Raw genomic sequence first — 17,026 nt, forward strand, 5'->3', positions numbered from 1 at the left:
TTTGTGCAGCCATTCTAGACATTTTTTATTTGGCATAACATTTTTACTGGGCATCTTTGATGAAGCACCATGATAAGTGATATTGTGTAGCTAGACTGGCATTTTGGTGCAGTCAGTACAGTCATTTCTTAGTGTGACATGGTATTTTGTATTGGGCGGTTTTAATAAAGCAAGCATAAGTGTTATTACATAGCTAAACTGGCATTTTGGTGCAGGCAGTCTAGGCATTTCTTAGCATGGCATGGCATTTCTTTTTTACTGCGCATCTTTGATAAAGCAAGCATGACGGGTATTATTTTGTGGCTAGAAAGGCATTTTGATGCAGCCAGCCTACCCATTTCTTACGGTAGCATAGCATTCTGTATAAAGCATCTTTATAAAAACAAGCATGATAACACTTATTACATGGCTTGATTGTCATTTTTTCTGCAATATACTCTAGACATTTCTTACTGTGACATAACATTTTTTACTTTGCATCTTTGATAAAGCATGCATGATTATTGATATTATGTCAAGGCTTAGAGCCAAGGACAACACCCAATACAGTTTATGGGGAGACCAATAGGCCAGGGGTAGGCAATACAGAGCTTCAGCTAAGCTGAAGGCAGACCAATAATACACCATGAACTAAAATGCATAATAAAAAGAACAATCGAGCCATTTCAAAGGCTTCTTTGCCTCTCTGCAGACCAGACGCCTACAGAACTCCATTTTCCAGCAGCTTCTGGACCCATAATTACAGATTGAAGGTCACATTGGGCATGGCTCATCAACGCGCATGCGTGCAATGAAAGGCACAGGGCTTGTGCTCGAGACTCCAAGTTGACAAGAAGTGCGTTAAGCAGCTACGGCCTCAGAATCACGCGTGAGGGCCACACCCCACCGGATTGATATCCGGCCCCTCGCAACTGACAGATAAATCCTGCAGCTGTTTCTTCCATCACAAGGAGCAGGGGGGCCACACAGGGGGCTCCAGCCCCACCAGTTCTCTGGCCCCCGCATCTCTTCAAGCTAAGTGCCGTCACCGCTCCAAACGTACTAACCTGCGCATACTTACCAGTGCATACTCACCGCTTACATTGCCTAGCCCATTGTGGAAACGGCTTATTAGTCGTTTGTGCTTTTGGAGCACACAAAAACGTATTCATGGGCAGGAACTTAATGCTGCATCTTACGAAGCCACGTGCGGCTAGGAAACTGATGCTGCATGCTAATTAGCCACATGCGGCCCCCGCAAAGCCCCACATGTGACAAGCACATGAACTAGCCTCGTGCAGCAACTATACTATAAACCACTTCGCCAAACATCAGAAACTTAAGTACACGCAAGTGGAAAGCCACGTGTTGCAGTTAACAATGTGTGCACTAACTGCAGCATTTGGACTGTTACTGCAAGGTAGCCTGCAGGGAACAAGGGACACTCCGTCCAGCCACAACCTAAGCTATGTGCTCATTTGTAATAGGTACTGAGTGTTACCTCGTAGAGGCTGTGTAAAGGAGGACGCGCACACCGGAGATTGCAGGCTGCTACTTTATTTTACAAAACGTAGCTCGAACTGGAGCTTAGCGCGCCTTACCCATAAAACCCTCTGTCTCCCTCGTCCTCCCGCCGTATCATAGCCCCGCCCCCACAACGGTGGGGGCAGCACTCCTTAACCCCTGAGTGCTTGGCAACATCACCCCCGAACAATATATTCAAACATCGAGATCAACATTCTTCAACAGGTCTCACAGGTTTTCTTACAATTCTCCGTGGCCTCTCCTCTTGATCACCTGCCTCTTGCAGTTCCGTGGTCCTCGCTTCTCTGCTTGTCCCTCCTGGGTCTCCTCCTGGAGGGACCCACAAGTCATCCCGCGTCTCTCGCGGCTCTGGAGAGGCCGATCGCTGGAGCGGCTCTGTTCCTTCTCGTCTGGAGTAATGTCTGAATTGTTGACAGTTCCTAGTGACAGCTCTACTTTGATCCTCGGCTGTTACCATCGTGCCTTTCACTGCGGTTACTCTCATGGGGCTTTGAGCCCCTCGTCCAGCAACCAACGCCCAGAAAGACAGATCCGCGGTTCGCTCAAAGCCCCATGAGAGTAACCGCAGTGAAAGGCACGATGGTAACAGCCGAGGATCAAAGTAGAGCTGTCACTAGGAACTGTCAACAATTCAGACATTACTCCAGACGAGAAGGAACAGAGCCGCTCCAGCGATCGGCCTCTCCAGAGCCGCGAGAGACGCGGGATGACTTGTGGGTCCCTCCAGGAGGAGACCCAGGAGGGACAAGCAGAGAAGCGAGGACCACGGAACTGCAAGAGGCAGGTGATCAAGAGGAGAGGCCACGGAGAATTGTGAGAAAACCTGTGAGACCTGTTGAAGAATGTTGATCTCGATGTTTGAATATATTGTTCGGGGGTGATGTTGCCAAGCACTCAGGGGTTAAGGAGTGCTGCCCCCACCGTTGTGGGGGCGGGGCTATGATACGGCGGGAGGACGAGGGAGACAGAGGGTTTTATGGGTAAGGCGCGCTAAGCGCCAGTTCGAGCTACGTTTTGTAAAATAAAGTAGCAGCCTGCAATCTCCGGTGTGCGCGTCCTCCTTTACACAGCCTCTACGAGGTAACACTCAGTACCTATTACAAATGAGCACATAGCTTAGGTTGTGGCTGGCCGGAGTGTCCCTTGTTCCCTGCAGGCTACCTTGCAGTAACAGTCCAAATGCTGCAGTTAGTGCACACATTGTTAACTGCAACACGTGGCTTTCCACTTGCGTGTACTTAAGTTTCTGATGTTTGGCGAAGTGGTTTATAGTATAGTTGCTGCACGAGGCTAGTTCATGTGCATGTCACATGTGGGGCTTTGCGGGGGCCGCATGTGGCTAATTAGCATGCAGCATCAGTTTCCTAGCCGCACGTGGCTTCGTAAGATGCAGCATTAAGTTCCTGCCCATGAATACGTTTTTGTGTGCTCCAAAAGCACAAACGACTAATAAGCCGTTTCCACAATGGGCTAGGCAATGTAAGCGGTGAGTATGCACTGGTAAGTATGCGCAGGTTAGTACGTTTGGAGCGGTGACGGCACTTAGCTTGAAGAGATGCGGGGGCCAGAGAACTGGTGGGGCTGGAGCCCCCTGTGTGGCCCCCCTGCTCCTTGTGATGGAAGAAACAGCTGCAGGATTTATCTGTCAGTTGCGAGGGGCCGGATATCAATCCGGTGGGGTGTGGCCCTCACGCGTGATTCTGAGGCCGTAGCTGCTTAACGCACTTCTTGTCAACTTGGAGTCTCGAGCACAAGCCCTGTGCCTTTCATTGCACGCATGCGCGTTGATGAGCCATGCCCAATGTGACCTTCAATCTGTAATTATGGGTCCAGAAGCTGCTGGAAAATGGAGTTCTGTAGGCGTCTGGTCTGCAGAGAGGCAAAGAAGCCTTTGAAATGGCTCGATTGTTCTTTTTATTATGCATTTTAGTTCATGGTGTATTATTGGTCTGCCTTCAGCTTAGCTGAAGCTCTGTATTGCCTACCCCTGGCCTATTGGTCTCCCCATAAACTGTATTGGGTGTTGTCCTTGGCTCTAAGCCTTGACATAATATCAATAATCATGCATGCTTTATCAAAGATGCAAAGTAAAAAATGTTATGTCACAGTAAGAAATGTCTAGAGTATATTGCAGAAAAAATGACAATCAAGCCATGTAATAAGTGTTATCATGCTTGTTTTTATAAAGATGCTTTATACAGAATGCTATGCTACCGTAAGAAATGGGTAGGCTGGCTGCATCAAAATGCCTTTCTAGCCACAAAATAATACCCGTCATGCTTGCTTTATCAAAGATGCGCAGTAAAAAAGAAATGCCATGCCATGCTAAGAAATGCCTAGACTGCCTGCACCAAAATGCCAGTTTAGCTATGTAATAACACTTATGCTTGCTTTATTAAAACCGCCCAATACAAAATACCATGTCACACTAAGAAATGACTGTGCTGACTGCACCAAAATGCCAGTCTAGCTACACAATATCACTTATCATGGTGCTTCATCAAAGATGCCCAGTAAAAATGTTATGCCAAATAAAAAATGTCTAGAATGGCTGCACAAAAATGCCGGTCTAGCTGCATAATAAAACGTATCATGCATTATGTGATGAATCCTATGGATCCATCAAGAAACCCCTGCCTAAAGTCTACTCCCAGGTGGCCAGGGAAAGAAAGAGACTTTCTGACCCTGACCCTGGGGGTGGTGTTCTGTGGGAGGAGATGCAGTATTTGTCTGAAAAGGAGAAAACCCTGTTACAAGTACCAAAGCACCCACATATTAAATACTGTAATGTGGTTAAAGTGAAAAATCACTTTATCTCACAGAGGTATAGTGAAAGAAAATCTACTCAATAATGGCTTGAACAAATTGCCTTCCTCTTTGCAAGTAAACTCCTTAAATACACGTAAGGACAATAGAAATGCATTTAAAAATAAGAAACTGACTAGAAAACCAAACTTTGTTGTTGAGGAATACAAGTCCTATAATCACATAAGTACTGGGATGAGGAAGAGGGCTAAAGTGGTATGCGGTGGTAGTAGTCAGGCAATTAAGCCTATTAGACCACACCTGAAGGACCCCAAGAGGCATAAAAGGCCCCCTAAAGATGCAGACGATTAGTTGTAGCAGGGTTACCGTTGGAGTACTAGCAGTAGCAGTGTTCGCAGTAGAAGAAGTGGCGAGAGCTGGAACTGTGACTGGAATGTGACATGTAGCAGTAGTAGCAGTTGGAAGAAGGCACAAGGCTGGGAAACCAAGCACAAGGCTGGGAAACCAAGCACAAGTGGGAGAGCAAGAGGGATGCTGAAACGTGGAGACAGCAGATTTCACCTGTGTGGTCTGAGAGTATCCTGTTCCCCCAAACTCTGAAGTGCAGAGGCTGTGCAGTGGAGGGTGTACAGGAGAACTGTTTTTCCCCATATAAGCCTGATTGCTGTGCAGAGAAAATGTGCTGGAGACCGAGGCGAAGGGAAGTTATAAAGCTGTGGGTCTCATGAGCGAGACAGGCTCCAGAAACGAGTGGCCACAGCAGAGACACCTTTACAGAGGAAGGGTGTGGGTCCTTAAGAAGCCACAAGCAACAGAAGTTGTGGCAGAAGTCGGGAAAGCAGTGTGACTCACAGAGCAAGTGCCAAAGAAGCTGGTGAGTGAAATATGGCATTCTAACACCTTTCGCAAGCATTGCCGGCATCAGTATCCAGCACCATGTTAACTCACGTAAGATTTAAAGTGAGTAGAAGTTGTTTGTTTAAGCTGAAATACCTGCACAATGGAAATGTATCACTCGTGTATAATGTGAAAGTCCTTTCTACTTGTGTGAGAAGCTAACGCTACTTAAACCCATTGTTCAATCTTTACAAGACTGTTACTGTCTAAAGGAGTGGTTGCGTGTCACTAATTAAGAGGACTTAATACTGCAAAGACCATTACTGAATACCTAATATTGACAATACAGTTGTTGAAACCTTTAATTTATGAACAATACATCAAGGAGTGGTTGTGTGTGCCTAATTGTGATTCCCAAAAGGAGAACTGAACTCTATCCTTCGGTTTTACATGGGAATACAATTGTATACCAATCTTTAAACCTTGAAAACTACATTAAGAAGTGGTTGTGTGTGCCTAATTGTAATGTCTAAAGAAAGACTGAATTCTATTCTTTCCTTTAATGTGACATACCTTGCATATACCAGAAGTTAAAGTGTATATATTACTGAAGAAGAGAACAAGTATTGTGCAAGCTGTGGGCTACATTGACCCACTCAACAGAATTATTCTCCATGACCAAGCTGTGCTTTGGTAGTCAACAGCAGAATGGCTGTGCTGGCTCTTTGGGGCAACATTGCGTCAAAACTGTGCCTTGCAGCGACAAAGAGATGGCTGCACCATCTTGCCAAACACAAAATGGGCAAGTTGGAACCGTGAGCACACAGAGAAAGGTGCCAGTGTTTTCTGGGGTGCACCCAAGAAAAGCGAATCAAAGCGGCTTTGCCCTGCTGCTTGCAAACCCACAGTTCCCATTGAAAAAGGGAAATATTTACATTAAAAATTATGCTGCTTTTTCCTCCGATTCCTCATCACACTAGTTTATTAAGGAGACTCTGCCATGCCCATTCACATTCACATTGTGCTCCAGAAGACAAGAGCAGTATCCCTGAATGAAAGGCTGTTGTTCAGTTCTTAAGGAATCAAAAGAAGCTTTACTTCAGCCACACGGGAAACGCTTTACTTTGGGATCCAAAATATCAAAGATCAATGCGTCAAAGAGGCCCTGGCTCTGGGGCCATGTCAGTCTCAGTGCATCTATGTTTCAAACAAATTGCTGCCTACAAGGAACTAACTATGGCTTCAAAACAATGTGGAAATGCAGAGGGAAGAGACAAACCAAATTTGCAAGGAAAATGCCAGCTGGCTTTACACATGTAAAAATGGCCTTTTGCAAACCAGAAAAAAATGCTTGTTTTAAAAGTACCATGTTGAACAAAAACTTGTCTGTGCCTAGCAATTTATGGGGTGTTTTGCAGGGAAACATATAGGGGATGTTCTATCCAACAGGTTTGTTTTGATCTAGGACAAAAGAAAATAAAATAAAAGGAATTAAACTACATTGGCTGCATTTTGCAATCTCCAGAACAGGTTGTTCTCTGCTGGCAAAGCTAAGTGTTTCCCTAAAAGGAACCACCATAAACTTCCAGGACACAAAAGTGATAATTGCTAGCTTGAAAAAATTTGAATGGACCAAGACAAAAAGTTCACACGCTTGTCAGACATTCGTCTGTGCTCCAGGCTGGGACAAAAAAAGTTCTGGGACACTAACCTGTGAAGTGGAGTGGGCCATAAAACCTTCAATCAAACTAGGAACCACCAACCCACACAGGGCTAAAGTGACAGTTGGTGGTAGCTAAAGAGAAAGAAAATATCCAGTGAAGGAAAAAAGCCAGTCCATTTGTTTCAAAAGACTATTTTATTAAGAAACTTTGAAGAGGGTTATTTTTGCAGCAGAAATTCGCAAACATGTAAAAACTTAACAGTTTTAATGTAATTTTGGGGGGTGTAATTAAGATGTTGTAGCCTTCACTGCCACCTTGGGAACGTAAGTGGCAGAGAATTGGGTATTCTAAGGAAAGTATACCAGATGCCACTGCAAATGTCAATGCGGACATGCCTAATGATAATATGCACACCTGTATAAAGTTATAGAATTTCAGGCTGAATATTTCACACTAAAAATGAACAAAAATTATTAGAAGGGCAAAACAATATCTTACAGACTGCAGAGTTGGACTGACAAGTGCTGCATAAAATATGTAACCTGTTTATGCAATTTGTTAAAATGCTACCACTTTACAAATGTGCCATTTATAGCAAAACTGGATTTTAGCTAAAGTAACTGTGGGAGTGTTTGGATATTGTAAAACTTGCATCATAAATCTGACAGCATGCCCTTGAAACCCAACTAGCTGAGAGGAAGGCGTCAACCATTACCCCTGACCAATCCAGTGGTTTAGAGGCATGCTCATCTAAGCCTGCCCCACCATATAGTTCTATGATGTCACCATGCTTTTTATAAGGGGTGGCTGACAGGACTCTGGACGGACACTCTTTCCTGAATTCCTGCACCTGCGTTCCTGATCTTCCACATTCATCCTGCCAGACTCCAGATCCCAAAGCATAGCTGATTCCAGATTCCACTGCAAAGCCAAAGTGTAACGCTCACCTGGTTCCCACGGAGGCGCTGGTCCCGGCTGAACTGTTATAGTCTCTTCAATTGAGAAGCGTAGAGCTCGGATGACTTCTCTGGACTGGGCTTCCTCTTATTGACCGTCTGGCTTGCAGGGTAAGGTTTCTGCGGGCGGAAGAAAAAAGGGTTAATGACCGTTTGGCTGAACTTCCTCCTCACTAATCGCCAACTCTCCGAAAGTCCAATGTCCTGGTGAGCTCTCACCTTAGGCGTATAAATGCTGGGCTCTCCATCCTGCGACTTATGCAGGGGTGCGTGGGTTGCAGTTACGTCACTGGAGATCCTCAAAGTCTTTTGTGGCCTTAGAAGTGGCACAGGTGCTGAGATGCCAAAAGGTGATGCCGCCGTTACTGCACGAGCGGATGCCAGTAGGTATAAAGAGTTTATCGTCTTGAAGAGATGGGCACCTTTAATGAAGTCTTTGCATTGTCTTTTTCAGGTGCCTGGATGCTGAGGGCGTTGTTCGTCCGTTGCCCGTGCGAAGTACGTGAGTATAATGATCTGTGACCTTATTATAGCACCTCTAACAATGTTCTTTTCTTATTTGCAGGTGTCGGGACCTTGCGGGCGTTTTCCCAGTCGCGGATGCACGTGGGGAAACAAGTGTTAGGCTTTCTTGCAGTCTTTAATGGCACTTAAATAATGTCTTTTCTTGTTTTCAGGTGCCGGGATGCTGCGATTGAAGAGATCGTAATACGCGCACAAAAGCAGGTAAGAAAAGCGGCCGCCTTCACCCGATTCCTACTTAACAATGTTCTTTGTCTTTACAGGTGCCGTTAGGCTGCTGAAGAGAAGGCCGCAAAGAATCCGTGAAAGCACAGATGGATCAGGAAAGCGAGCGCGGCTGCGAACGTGTTGCAACTTGCTAACCTTATGTTTCTTTTGCTTGCAGGTTCTGCCGGTGTCTGGATTCCTGGATGGTAAGTACAGTTCTCGTGTCTTTCTTCCACAGGTTGCTGAGCTGAAGCTGGAGATGTCACTGGAATGCTGGAGCTGACTCGGTGAGCGTCCTGCTGCAGATGCAGAATAACGCAAAGCACGTTTTCCCAATCGGGTGTGGTTTAAATAGCGTTTGAGTGATTGGGTGTCTTCTTCCTCAGCCTCGCCCAGGTAAAAGAGTTCCTGTGTTCCAGAGCTAAGGAGTGGCACCAGCCCCACCCAGGTAAGAAAGTAGTCCCAGTTCAGGGAATAGTTCCTCCCAGCAGAAGGCTGGGGACTTCATCCTGCCAGCATTTGCAAAGGTGAGTATGCCGCATGGTCTGCTACAGGTAGGTCCACCCAAGCACCTTTGCAAGAATTATGAGCCCGGCGCCCCTGGCGCCGGGACTGAGTCTCCTTATGAGCCTGGCGCCAGAGGCGCCAGGACATGGTCCAAAGGGCCCCAATAGGGGTTTGCTGGAGCCGGGGACGAGGGTCGTGAGCCTGCTTCTGGGGATGCTGGGCTTGACTTGGCTTCTCGGAAGCAGTGCTCATGACACAAAGCATAGCTGACTCCAGATTCCACTGCAAGGCCAAAGCATTGCTGACCATCCCAGCAAGGCCTCAATCCAGAGACCCCATATCTAAAAATCCTAATAACCAAAGGGAAAGCTTTGGTGTTCTTTTGGGAAGCCTCCTGAAACCAGACCGGCTTTTTGGCCATGAACTGCTTGCCCTGCTTACCCGCAACATCCCGCTGAGGCATCGCTGTGCTGTGACCAGACCTTTGCCCAGCTGTCTTTTGCCAGGAGAGTCCGCCGTCCAGTGACCTGAGCCCTGGAGCCCAGAACCTGGTTGACTGTGCCTAATCCCAAATTTAAGAGCGGACTGTGAGTATCCACATCCCATCACACATAGTTTATCCCATCTTGGTTTTTGTCTTTGTTCCACTCTCTAAGCAACACTATCCATATCTTGATAACTTGTCCAACTATCAGAATTCTCTGTGCATCTTGTCCTTGATCTCCAAGCGTTAGCGCCACTTCTCTCTTAATTAGCAATATTTTGATTAAATAAATACATTTTCCATACAGAAAATGGGTACACTGCGTGAAGGGTTACAACTGCAGCGTAACATTTATATTCATGAGTGGCGTTCCTCTTTTCTTAGCCATTAAATCTAGTTTAAGTAAAATGTGCCTTTCCTTTTGAAACCAATTTTCTCTTTTTAACTGCTCTATTTTTCTAAAAACAAACCTCATCTTCCGAATCTCTCTCAATTCATCACCTATAGCCTACTTTCGCCTCCATATTGTCCCTGTGCTGTGCATCCATCACCCTGCCCAAAAACCGCATTCCAATTCAGTGTTTTTCACCCGTTTTTGAAGAAAAAAAAACGTTTTTACATTTAAAACCGCAAACTACAAAAAAATGCAACTTGTCCATGTGTGAATTGGCTGCACTGTGTTCTCCATTTCAATCTACTTTGTTAATTGTATGCTTTTGTGATACTTTGCCTTGTGATTGTTGGGGTTTATACATTCATGCTAGTGTGAGAAGTCTTATTTGCCTCATAGATTTAACAGCACATTGTCAATTTCGAGTGTCATTTTATGCCATTGCAAAGGGGGAAGGTCGGATTTTGATTCGGTTTGCTGCCTCTTATCCCTGCCTACCTGCTGCTTCTTTATATCCACCCAGAATTCTATTATTTATGGGTTGAGGGAACATTGCAGGGGGAACCCTTAACTTGGGTGCTATCTCCCCTCATTCAAAAAGTGAATAAATATTGTATTTTCACCAACCGGCCTGGTTCATGGTCCATTGTGACCCAGGGTATTTGTAAAAGGGAGTGAAACAGGTCGGGTCTCAGCTCAATTTGAATTCATTGAAATTAAAGAAAAAGCATTCCTATTGAGCACCACATCACAGGGTAAGACCAAATGCCCTGGTCCAGTGTGTGACGCCCGATTGGTATCCTTAACAAATTGGGGGCTCAAGTCGAGGATTGAGTTTGTTTATTCACCTGTGACAGCCTAACACAGCAGATTAACCTCTAAGGTAGGAATACTTTGTGTAGTTGGAATACTGGCTTACACTGTAGAAGCACCTCCCCAAAACAAAGATCCTAAGTGCCAGGCCTGTGTATAAAATTGAAGCTAAATCAACCCCAAAAATAGACAAAAAGCAATAGAATACAGATTACACTTGCATAAATAAATTAATAAAGAAAGAACACTTTCCAAAATGGCCACAGTAGAAATGAACATAGCTAGGGAGTACCTTCTGCACAAACTATTTGTCAGGGGGGAATGGCCAGAACAAGATGAAAAAGTCTGGCTAGAAGAAATAACACAACAGGTCACTGCCATAGACATGGATACATGGCAGGACGGTGGACTATTACACCAAGATTTGAGTGAGTTATACATGACTCCAAAAATTAAAGAGGAGCAGAGTAAAATTGTTAGAATTGCGGCCTATATGTATCTCCATATGGGAGTGATGTGGGAAAAGCATGAGAAAAATAGAACCCTTGCGCAAATTCAATCCGAACTTTTAGCTCAAATCCAGACTGAACTGAAATTAGCGGAACAAAAATTTCAAAAGAGCCAAGATTCTGAGGCAGAATCTGGAGATTATATTCAAGAATTGAAAGAGGACTTGGTTCTCCAACAATAGAATAATGTAGACCAAGAGGCCCAATTAAATGCTTTAAGAATGGAGTGTCAAGAAAAGGTTGACTCCTTGGAAGAGGGTCAACTGAAATTAGAGAAACAAGTGAGGTACAATAATGCCAGCATAGAGCAAATGGGCACTTTACGGAATCAGATAAAATAATTGGAAGAGGAAAATCATATATTAATTATTAGATACCTCCACCCTCAATCAGAATTTGATGAAGAGCGCCAGAAATTAGGCGCCAAAACACAACAAAGGGATGACTTGGCTGAACAATGGGCTGTCCTGTGTCAGGAGAAAGAGGCTCTCCACTAGGAAATGTGTAATTTAAAAACCAATCTGGAGAGAAGGGAGACAGATCTTCGGGGACTGACCGGCCTAAAAGAAGAATATGACAAATTCATATGACATAGGAGACAAATGGAACTAGAGTTAGAGCAGGCCACAGAGGCTCTAAATGTGCAGAAAAGGAAGGCTCACCTCCTACAACAGAAATTGGCTCAGGGTGCCCAAACTATACAGGTAGCACAAAGAGATAATGAGGCCTTCTGTAAGGAGAATGATGGGCTCCACAAGCAAGTGGTGGCTTAGAGCGGGTCATAGAGGCCAGTAAAGCCCTGATAGCCGAGCAGAAGGCTCAGATCTTTGCCTATTATCAAGAGATAGGGGCTGAAGAAGAAAAACTAGAGAGGTTGGAGAAAGAGCATCCTAGATCTAATATAAACTGGAGGGACTCCGAATAGGTAGAGTGGGACAGGGCAACTCCTGATCATAGTATGATGACCTCTGTACTAAGGGACTCAAACCATCTAACACTTTGTGCACTGCTGACTTCATGGCTACCGGTTCACATGAGCCAGAAACCATGAGGCCATCAGAATTAAATAGGCCCAGCATAATGGAGCTGACAAGTCAGCGTCACCCAGAAATTGATAGAAGGGTGTCCCTGTACAGGTACAAAAATATAAAGGCTGATGTCTCTGACCAGGAAACCTCCTATGAGGAGGTGGTCAGGGAATCAGATATGCAGAATCCTTACCCACAAAGGGACCAGGTGGTTCAATTTGCACAGGAACAACAGGAAAAGAGGCCCAAAAAGAGCATTCTGAAGACCTCCACCCAATTAGGGCAGTGGGGGGATACTCTGCCAATCCTGGACACAGGGAGGAGTCAGAACACTACTCTCCTAGGCTCCACCATTCTGTGAGCTCCTCCCAGGCTCACAGAATCAGGGAGTGCCTAGACGATCATGAGGGGTCCTCCAACAGTAGCGCCTCTGAGTCTGAGGTCGAGTGGACTCGGTTGACTAAGCCAAAGAAGTCAAATAAACTAAAGTGAGTTATGGCAAAAGACCCCATTAGGCAGACTAAGGCCATTAAGAGTTTCATAACCCCACACCACAAAAACACAAAATATCCTGTCTGGGAACATTTGGAACTCTACGAGCAAATGATGGACTTTTTTTGCCTTAAAGACAACCATAAATGCATAGAGTACGCTAAGTGGACGTTCTCTCCAGAGTACTCCATCTTCTTTGCTGAACTGTAGGACCAGAACCATTCAAGAGGGTCCACCTACAGGGCGGCCATCTTGAAACAATTTTCCGCCCACAGAAACCCCCAAGAGGCTCGCAAAGCGGCCTACAATCTGTAGTGCAGGGAAGATCAGGCCCCACTAGAAGTTGTGCAGGAGCTAAAACGCACCTTTGCACAAACCACTAGGAGGGTGAACACCGATAGCAGGGAATGTATAACTACCTTCTTTCATGTGCTCCCAAAATATATCATGACCCAGCTGGTGAGGGATTTCCATAACAAAAGATCTCTGGATTGGGTAATAGAGCAGGCGACCCGCATTTATGTTATGAAGTCCAAAAACCTGCTGAAAATACAAATCTGGTTAAAAACTCCAAGCCAGCCAACACCCCTAATGCTGCTAAGGTAGCAGAGGTGAAGGTTGACCCCATTTTAGACCTAGAAATGGTGGAACCTTAAATTTCACCAATTCCAAAACGGCAAAACCAGAGGCCAAGAATGCCTTCAGGCCAATCACAAACAGGTGGCAATCAGGGAGGTAATGCCACTAAAGGGACCCCTGATTCTCCTGAGTATATAAGTCCCAGGTACAAGGGCAACCGGCCTATCTTGGGGTATGTATGAACTCCTCCAGCCCAAGGGATGGGGATCCCGCCAGGTAAGTACTCCCCCAGGAAACTTCCCTGCTAACTTTCCTCAGGAGCGCAGTTATCCCCCAAATCCTGGGTTAAGTTTCTTTCCCCCGTACCTGCAAAACCCCCACCTACAGGGCAACCCTTCTTTCTTTCCCCGGGTTCAGGAGCATTGACAACCTAATCCGGGACAGGGGAGGTCAAGCAGGGAGGGCTACCAAAATCCACCATATCCAGGGTACTACTGGAGAAGGGATAGTTACCCTTCTCGTGAACAACCAAGGTATGAGCAAAGACCCCCTACCAGCCGGAAAGGGTGTCCCAACTGGAGCGCCAGGTCCATAACCTCACCCAGGATCTGAGTCGCATGTTGAGGGCTCAACAGAACCCTCAGACGAACATGGCGGCTCAGAACCCCACAAACCAAGGATCTGGCACCCCAGAACAGTGACAGGGAGAGAACCCTGACAAGTCACCAGTTCCAGAGGAGGAGGCACGGGTAAAACAATCTTCTCCTTCAGGGATGGGGAATTCCTCCCAAAGAAAATGGGTCCCAAGAGAGAGATCTAAATGAAGACTGGGTGAGTGTGGGGACTGATGCAGAGTCACCTATCCCTGAACCCCAGAATTGTCAGCCTGAGAAGAAGATAGTAGTGGAGGGATCCTCCCCACAAATTGGTTGTAATGACTGCCACCCGGTAAGCGGGGGCAGCACAGAGCTAAGGGAAACAGGGGATTCCCAAATCTCCACTATTTCAGGATGTCAAACTTTCATTACAGATCCCCAGACTCTGACACAGAAGATTGTCTCAAATGCCACAGTGTCAGAGTCCAAAATAAAGAAAATGACCACCCAGCTTGCTCAAAATGCACATTACCTTTGCCCACTTGAGTAGAAGGAGGGTAGATTTTATGCCCCGGTCCAAGTGCAAGGGCAATGTACATTTTCAGCACTGGTGGACACTGGATCCCAAGCTACTCTTTTGTCAAAAAGGGGCTTTGAGCAACTAAATTCAGGAATGGGGGAGAGATACCAGTTCCCTCTCAGCCCTCTTCCTGGACAACTTCAGAACTTCGACGGTAATGAGTTTTAATGTCTAGGGGAGAGCGAAGTTGGAAATAAAAATTGGGCGACATAAGGGGAAACACCCTGTCATAGTCGTAACTCCAGGGGGCACACCCTGTCTGCTAGGGAATGACATCCTTCGCAGGTTGTTCCCCCTAATAGACTGCGTGAGAACAAGGTCCTCTGGCCTCAGACTAACTGGCCAATTAAAACAGAGAGTCAATCATGTTCGTTTAAATGGCACAGGCCACATGGTTGAACAAAAACCTAATCATATGGAGTTTCATTTCCAGAACAATTAAAATCCGTGACGTGACACTAATTGCTGTAGGACAACAAACTGGTGATGGGAACTCCTCTCCATTCCTGAAAATTAACCTTCCTTGCAGTTTTAAGTGGCATTCCACACTGGAAGGAAATACCTTGAAATTTTATACTGATTCACAATCTGAAAATCCCAATCCTATAGCCAAAAGTGATGAGAAACCAGCTCAAATTTTAGCTGACATTCAGAAAATCAGAGAACAGTTGTTCATCACTATTCAGTTAAATGAGGGGAAGGAGTCTGTTCTCGCCCGAGTGTGCGTGAACAACAGTAAGAGCTTCATCAGCAAAGCCACGTACAGACAGCTCCCAAAAGATCCAGCCATTCCCACATTTAAATTGATCAATAAGTGGGAAATGGGCCTGGAAACGCCAAATACCAAACATCTCCTGCCTAGCAGGTGTATGCTCAAAATTTCTATATGTAACAAAAGCATAGAACATAATTGTTGGGTCGTGCAAGATTTCCTTGCTGCATTCTATTTAGGTGCTGACATTCTCAATCGGTTTGCCATTCATTTTGACCTGATAAATTACAAAGCCTGGTCCCGACTAGAGGGAAATCCCATGGGCTTTGATGATTCTGAAAAAGCATTTCAGTCAGCCCAATTGCTTCCGTATGCAGTTCAACCTACCTGAAACCCTCTGATACCTGTGAGACTCTAGAGAAAAAGCAAAAGTTGAAACAGGTGTTCTTAGATTTTCAAGATCTCTTTGCGGTGGACTCGTACGACTGTGGTCACACCGAAATCCATACTACAACAATTCCCCCATACCCTGGAATGACTCCAGTGTTTGTGAAGCAATATCGCTTGCCTTTCGCATCCATGGAGTCCCTGACGGAAATCATCAAGAACCTTGAGTCCTGTGAGATAATTTGTCCAGTGCACAGCACCTTTAATAATCCAGTGCTGGGGATCTTAAAACCAAACGGACAGTGGAGACTCTGTGCTGACCTTAGGGAGCTCAATAAACAGGTCCACATGTCCCGATGGCCTCTCCCATACATTGACCAAGGACTGGCTCAGATCCAGGGGTCAAAGGTATACACTGCCATTGACCTGACCAAGGGGTAATGGACCATGCCCATCAGTAGGGAGGACCAATACAAGCTGGCCTTTACCTTCGGGGGCAGCAGTACACATGGACCCCCCTTCGGATACATCAACTCAAGCAACGAATTCAACATCTTCCTACATAAGGCCATGCCCGACTTGGGTGAAAGGGGTAACCTGGCCTATGTGGATGATGTCCTGATATAAATCTCAACTGTGGAGGAACACATAGCGGAAATCCGTTATGTTCTGACCCAGTTGAGGGTTGCCGGAGCAAAACTATCCTTCCAAAAGGCACAGTGGTGCAGGACCCATGTCAACTTCTTGGACTAACTAATTACAGTAGGAAGTTCATTGAGGATTACGCAGAGATCACAAGAACCCTGATCCATCTGTTGAGGGGGGGTTAAGTGGGAGTGGGGTCCAAAACAATCCGAGGCAGTAATGAAACTCAAAAGAAGCCTCTCAAAAGCGCCTTGTCTAGCTTACCCTGTCAAAAACAAGGAGTTCTTCTTGGAGACAGGGTTCTCGACTACATGCTTGACAGCAGTATTATACCAAAAGCATGACAAGGTCAATAAAGTCATCTCCCATACAAGCAAGACTTTATCCTCGGTGGAGGAAAAATTCAACGATTGTGAGAAGGCACTCCTGGCAATTGTGTGGGCATTGAAGAATTACCGCCCGTTTATCCAGGGGGAACACATCATAGTGGAGACTCCACACCAGCCTTTGCAATACCTCCAAAGTGACAGAATCCGGGCTGGAAATGTGAGTAATTCCAGAATTACTTCCTGGATTCTGTCAATGCCAGGCTTTCCTGTGGAGGTCAGATATGGCCAAACCAAGAAGAGTCCCCTTGCGCAAGGTCTGGATGACTTGCATGATTGTGCCAGAGAAAACTGTCTCGAGGACGAAAGTCTTAAAACCCAGGACAAAATGGAGGCGTACCTGAATTCCCCTCACAAAGTCTATGAAGAATACAAGTGCGAGGGAATGGCCACAGCTTATGTGGACGGGCGCTCCTACCATGTTGACAACAACGGGGAAAA

Source organism: Ambystoma mexicanum, chromosome 6p (assembly GCF_040938575.1).
Source record: "Ambystoma mexicanum isolate Mex_15411 chromosome 6p, UKY_AmexF1_1, whole genome shotgun sequence".
Taxonomy (NCBI): domain Eukaryota; kingdom Metazoa; phylum Chordata; class Amphibia; order Caudata; family Ambystomatidae; genus Ambystoma; species Ambystoma mexicanum.